The sequence below is a fragment of the Microtus oregoni genome, unplaced genomic scaffold (assembly GCF_018167655.1).
Source record: "Microtus oregoni isolate MIOR12 unplaced genomic scaffold, Mior012 000079F_ref0000094, whole genome shotgun sequence".
Lineage (NCBI taxonomy): Eukaryota > Metazoa > Chordata > Mammalia > Rodentia > Cricetidae > Microtus > Microtus oregoni.
In genome coordinates this window covers 4016056-4023474 of record NW_024544537.1, presented here as the reverse complement: position 1 = coordinate 4023474, position 7419 = coordinate 4016056, and positions in this window count along the sequence as shown.

The following is a 7419-nucleotide window of genomic DNA, read 5'->3' as shown; positions in this document are numbered from 1 at the left end:
GGAAAATTGTCTGCCTGCTTGCTGGCTAGAGACACTGGTGGGGTAGGGGCCCTGATTTTCCCCTGGTTTGGAGGGTCTAGAGAGTGGAGTGCCCTCTGGGTAGGTAGTCACCTTTTGGTCCTCTGTTTATTTGCAGCCTGTGTTTTAGAATTTCTCTGAGGTTGCAGGAGATAGGAGTGTTTGGGGGTAGAGTGGGACTTGTAGCTTACAGGGTCCGATCAATGGGATGGGGGTGTTGGAGAAGCTTGCCTGCAGGAAGCTTGCCTTCTGGCTGGCTAGAGAAGTTGAGGCAGGTAGGGGAGGGACCCTGGGTTTTGTCCTAGTATGGAGGACCTAGAGAGTGTGGTGCTCTACTGGGTGGGTGGTCACTCACCTCTTGGTTCTCTCTGTGTAGTTGCCGCCTGCGTTTCAGAGTTCCTCTGAGGTCAAAGTGGATAGGAATATTTATGGGTAGAGTGGGACTTGTAGAATGGTCCAATTGATGGGTTGGGGTATTGAAGCAGCCGACTTGCAGGAAGCTTGCCTGCTAATTGGCTAGAGAAGTTGAGGTAGATGGAGGAGGGGCATGGAATTTTGCCCTCCTATGGAGGACTTAGAGAGTGGGGTGTCCTGCTGGGTGGGTGGTCGCTCACCTGTTTGTCCTCTCTGTGTAGTTCTAAAACTACTTTTTTATTTTTCTGCTTATCTTAGAAATGTATGTGAATCCAAATGAAATAATAAATCTGCTCTATACATTTTTATAGTATTCAGAACTTTTTCTTATTCTACCATTTAGTTATCCTTATTCATTTTGGAATTATAGAGAAATTTCATATTCTCACGTTCAGAATAGCATGTGATAAAGCAAAGAAATAAAATATGTTTAGCATTCTTCAAGAACTAGTTCATGGTCTAGAATTTGTACCCACAGTATTAAGGGCATTATGGCAGGTTTCCAATAGTCAGGGAAATCAAGATTTATGAAATGACAGAGCTCATAGTTTTCTGTAAACTAACAGTAATTTTTGCAGCTCACAGCTATCTTATTTTAAGTTCAGAAGTACCTCTCTTTTTTAGTGATATGTCAATTTGATTTGATCTGGCATCCTAGTACTCTGAAATTAGAACTGAACATTTTCATGTTGACACTAAAAATGGCACTAGAAAGGAAACACCTGTTCTTACGTAAAATATATTTATTTTTAGAACATCTGTTCTCTTTTCCCTCTGTAACTCTGTGTTGTTGTAGACAGTAAAAATAAATTTAACTTCACTGGTGTCAAAGTATTTTATATAGAAAGATTTTTTAATCACCCACATTGAACTGAACCCTCCCATATGAGTCAATCAAAAATGCACCACAAGATTTCTTATAAGCCAATTGATGAGAACATTTTTTCAGTTTCGGTTCCTTCTTCCAAAATGATTCTAGCTTGTATAAAGTTGATAAGAAAAAAAAAAAAACAGGAACAACAGTAAAACCCCAAACAAAACAAAACAAAATGAACCAGTACCACCACCTTCTCAAGATTTCCCAAGCTACCTTTTTTGTAAAAAAGAAAAAAAGAAAAGAAAAAAGAAAATGTTCCTCTCTCATATATTATATGCTAACAACTGTTTCTCCTTCCTGCATTCCTCCAAGCTCCCCCGACACCCCCCTCTCCACCAGATCCACTCCTCCTCCATTTCCCTTCAAGAAAGGGCAGGCCTCCAAGGGATAGTCACCAAGAGCAAATCAACCTCCATTGCATATCAAGTTGCAATAAGAGTAGGCACAAACCCTCATATAAAAACTGGAAAAGGTGACCAATAGGAGGAAAATGGTTCCCAAGAGCAGGCAAAAGTGTCAGGGACACCCCCCTTCTTGCACTGTGTATGAGTCCCACAAAGTGCTAAACTAACAACCATAATATATATTCAGAAGATGTAGATTAGACCCATACAGGGTTCATGATTGTCATTCCAGTCTCTAGGAGACCCCATGAGCCCTTGTTAGTTGATTCTCTGAACTTTTTTCTCATGGTGTCCTCAATACCTGTAGTTCCTATAATTCTTTCCCCTCTTCTCCAAGTTACCTTCTTAATGGCAAATATTTATAGTTCCTTGAATGACCCCAGTGAAAACTAAAAGAACCATGTCATTGACCAAGAGACAAATAAATATATCTTTTAAGCCACTGAGTTTGAACGACTTTTTAATTTTGGTTTTATTTTACTTTATTTTTAAATATCTTTTTTTAGGTTGAAATTGCATAATTTTCCCCTCTCTGAAACCTCTTATATACTTGAAATTTACTATAAAGTATATTCGCAGTCATGTACATGAAGATAGCATTTTCAAGACAAATGCATTATGACACATAACAGTTATAATGGTAAGTTGTTGACTTGGCTGAGGGAGTGTAGCATGCTGAGGAGAAAATCCAGAGTATTTTACCTCCTAGGTAAGCACTCTGCCACCAAAGCACATCCTGGCCTACATCATCTAGTTCTACTTCTATAATTAGCACATTAAAATTGTATTCCATATGTGGATCCTCTGTAGTATATGAGAGGAATTTAGTCTTTGGAGTCATAAAAATATAATTCAATACTCAGTTCTAGTCACATTCATTTTTCTATTGTTATGTTTGTTAGTGATTGTTGCATCAAAAATTACTTCACGCATAGCAGCAATTAATGAAGAAAAAGGCCATGAATTGGAAAGAAGGCAAAGAGGAATATAGAAAGACTTTTAATGGCGATTTAAATTTGAAAAGTAAACACTGGTAATTAGGAAAAGTAACTAAACTAACTCTATGGGATCTATTAGTGTTAGGAAACAGACAAATATAGATTTATATGAGTTGAAGGGAATATATGAAGCAATAACTAGATAGAAAAGGAAGGAGGAGTGGATGGAGAAAAGAGAGTGAAACAAAAAAAAAACCAAAAATAACAAAAGAATGAGACTGAGTACAGAGAATGCACCAATTCACTTATTAAGTGCATTTATTTCTCCATGAATTTATTTATTTTGGAATGTAGACAATGACTCAAATGATCATATATGCAGGAGCTGAAACTAATCTTGGAGCTCTTTTAAGATTATTATCAATTAAAGGCTGCACCATATTATTTAAAATTTCTACACAAAATAGCATCATTTAAAAGTGAATAAAATAATATCTGTGTTGCACACAAGAGAATATGAAGAAATTGACAATATCCCAATATCTATATTGAAACTTTAAGATGTTGAAAAAGTACACTTTCTGTGTCTTAGATGCATGACTGTTGTAATACATCTGTCACTGAAGAACTATATCTAATATGGGAATGACATACTGTAATAAGTTCGTGACATGCAGAGAAGACAGGAGAGTTTATCAATGACACAGACAGATAAATAATGAAACAGAAGGTGATAGAAATAGACAAGAAAAACAAGGAATACTGATGAAACAGGTTTATTAAAGAAGACACCCAGAAATTGAAAACTGCAGACCCAGCTGCTCAAGGTGATGCTAACACATCTTTGGATTAGATATGGTTCATACTATTGAGCTCTTTAAAAATTCCTTGTATACAAATTGGAACAAACAAAATGGTTTTTTAACTGTTAAATATAGAGGATAATGTTAGAAATAAATAATCTGAGTAGAAATCTTATAGCACTGAAGACCCTCCACTCCATAACTTCAGGCTCAAATATGGACAGCAGTAATATTCACTAGCTCAATTGCCTAGTCTGACCCAGGACTCTCCACATAGCTTCTGCAGGCTCTAGTATGAGTCACATGTACAAACACTTTTTGAGAGCTTAATGAAGTTCCTTCCTCCCACATCAGCACCCTCAAGGTCCATGCCTAGCCAGTAGTTGCATACTCATGCCCTACTTACTGCTGAAACTTACTCAGGATCCTCAATCTTTGCTATCACCTCCCTGACAGAGTCCCCATTCAGAAACAAATTTAAGCAGGAGCCAATAGGGAACACATTGTTACCTATTCTGACTGAAAGCCCTCACCTCAAACTACCTTTCCAGCTCCGGGTAACATATACTTTTCATCCAGGATCAGCCAGAAGCCACATCCATATGCCATCATGTGGACTCTGACCTTTTGCTGTTCTCCAAGCACAGCCTGGAAACACATTAGGATGCTTTTTCAAAAGTTTTCCTAATCCATTTTTCCATAGTGCCTTTCCACACTTAGGACCAGTTAGGAACTAAATAAGGGGACTTAACCTGTAGTTCACCCAAGCAGTATCAAAGAAACTACCTCACACCTGTTACCAATGAATTGGAATGACAGTCTCTCCAATCAATAAGCAACACTGGATATCTGAAGCACTGACCTGTTTAATTCTTCCCCCAGTCATAAAATCATCCAGATTCAGAGGCAAAACAGAAACAATCTTCCACTCAACATAGACTAGAACTTTAGACATACAATGAAGTAAATAAATCCATATGCCTAACTCCCATCCCAACAGCACAAACAAAGCCTGGCGGTGGTAGCACACGCCTTTAATCCTAGCACTTGGGAGGCAGAGGCAGGTGGATCTCTGTGAGTTCGAGACCAGCCTGGTCTACAAGAACTAGTTCCAGGACAGGCTCCAAAACCACAGAGAAACCCTGTCTCAAAAAACCAAAAAAAAAAAAAAAAAGCACAAACAATATTATGGACCAATATGTTATATCCTCCCTCTACAAAAGGCCACCAGTCATATGAAAATTTTCTTCAGTGAGAATTACTTACATAAATTTCAGAATAAAGAATTGAAGAGGACAATTATAAACCTTATCAAAGAATTCAAGGAATTCAAAGGGGACATAAACACACACCTGCATGAACTTTATAAGTACAGAAACAAACTCTAAAATGAAGTCCAAGATAAAAATTGAAAAGATTATCACAGACAACACAGAAATTCAGAATATTATAGGAGAAATAATAATAATAAAAGTGATCTGATATAATTAGGGAAAGCTAGGTTTTAATTAGAGAAGGGATAGGGAGATAAATACAGTATAAGGGTAGAGACAAGTAACATAACAGTAAGAATGTCTGAAAAAGTCATAAGTAATCATAATATTAATTATATACCTAAATGAACAAACCCTAAAGTACATAAATTTATGCATAAATATATTTATATAGTTTAAATTAAACTTTCTCATCAAGATTGACAATGCCTCTTCCAAGAGCCAAAGATCCTATGACGGCCAAGGCAGTTTCTTTATTTAACCAATGACCTTCCTCCATAACAGCATATGAAAATCTATCAATGTAATCCAACATATAAATAAACTGAAGGAAAAAAAAATCATATGATCATTTCACTAGATGCTGAAAAAGCATTTGACAAAATTCAACATCCCTTTATGATAAAGGTCTTGGAGAGATTAGGGATACAAGGGTCATACCTAAATATAATAAAAGCTATTTACAGCAAGCTGACAGCTAACATCAAATTAAACAAAGAGAAACTCAAAGCCATCCCACTAAAATCAGGAACACGACAAGGCTGTCCACTCTCTCCATAACTCTCCAATATAGTGCTTGAAGTTCTAGCAATAGCAATAAGAAAACATAAGGGGATCAAGGGGATTCAAATTAGAAAGAAAGAAGTTAAACTTTCATTTTTGCAGATGATATGATAGTGTATATAAGCAACCCCCAAAAACTCCACCAAAGAACTCCTACAGCTGATAAACACCTTTAGTAATGTGGCAGGATACAAGATCAACTCCAAAAAATCAGTTGCCCTCCTATACACAAAGGATAAGGAAGAAGAGAGGGAAATCAGAGAAGTATCACCTTTCGCCATAGCAACAAATAGCATAAAATATCTTGGGGTACCTCTAACCAAGGAAGTGAAAAATCTATTCGAAAAGAACTTTAAGTCTTTGAAGAAAGAAACTGAAGAGGATACCAGAAAATGGAAGGATCTCCCTTGCTCTTGGATTGGGAGGATCAAAATAATAAAAATGGCAATTCTACCAAAGACAATCTATAGATTCAATGCAATCCCCATCAAGGTCCCTTCAAAATTATTCACAGATCTTGAGAGGACAGTAATCAATTTTATATGGAACAACAAAAAACCCAATATAGCCAAAACAATCATATACAATAAAGGATCTTCTGGAGGCATTACCATCCCTGACTTCAAACTCAATTACAGAGCTACAGTAATGAAAACAGTGTGGTACTGGCATAAAAACAGAGATATCAACCAATGGAATCTAATAGAAGACACGAATTTTAACCCACAATCCTATGAACACCTGATTGTTTGATAAAGGAGCTAAAAGTATACAATGGAAGAAAGAAAGCATCTTCAACAAATGGTGCTGGCACAACTGGATGTCAACCTGTAGAAGAATGAAAATAGACCATATCTATCACCATGCACAAACCTCAAGTCCAAATCGATCAAATACCTCAATATCAATCTGAACACACTGAACCTGATAAAAGAGAAAGTGGGAAGTACTCTACAATATATGGGCACAGGAGATCGCTTCCTATGTATTACCCCAGTAGCACAGGCATTAAGGGCAACATTGAACAAGGACTTCCTGAAACTGAGAAGCTTCTGGAAAGCAAAGGACACTGTCACTAAGACAAAAAGGCAACCTACTGGCTGGGAGAAGATCTTTACCAACCCGGCAACAGAAAAAGGTCTGATCTCCAAAATATATAAAGAACTCAAGAAACTAGACTTTAAAATGCTAATTAACTTAATTAAAAAAATGGGGAACTGAACTGAACAGAGAATCCTCTTCAGAAGAAGTTCAAATGGCAAAAAGACACTTAAGGTCATGTTCAACATCCTTAGCAATCAGGGAAATGCAAATCAAAACAACTTTGAGATACCGTCTTACACCTGTCAGAATGGCTAAAATAAAAAACTCCAATGATAGCCTCTGCTGGAGAGGTTGTGGAGGAAGGGGTACACTCATCCATTACTGGTGGGAATGCAAACTTGTGCAACCACATTGGAAATCAGTGTGGCAATTTCTCAAGAAATTCGGGATTAACCTATCCAAAGATCCAGCAATACCACTCTTGGGAATATACCAAGAGATGCCCTATCATATGACAAAAATATTTGTTCAACTATGTTCATAGCAGCATTAATTGTAATAGCCAGGATCTGGAAACAACCTAGATGCCCTTCAATTGAAGAATGGATGAAGAAAGTATGGAATATATAAATATTAGATTACTACTCAGCAGTAAAAAACAATGACATCTTGAATTTTGCATGCAAATGGATGGAAATAGAAAACACTATCCTGAGTGAGGTAACCCTGACCCAGAAAGATGAACATGGGATGTACTCACTCATAATTGGTTTCTAGCCATAAATAAAGGACATTGAGCCTATAATTTGTGATTCTAGAGAAGCTAAATAAGAAGGTGAATCCAAAGAAAAACATAGTTATCCA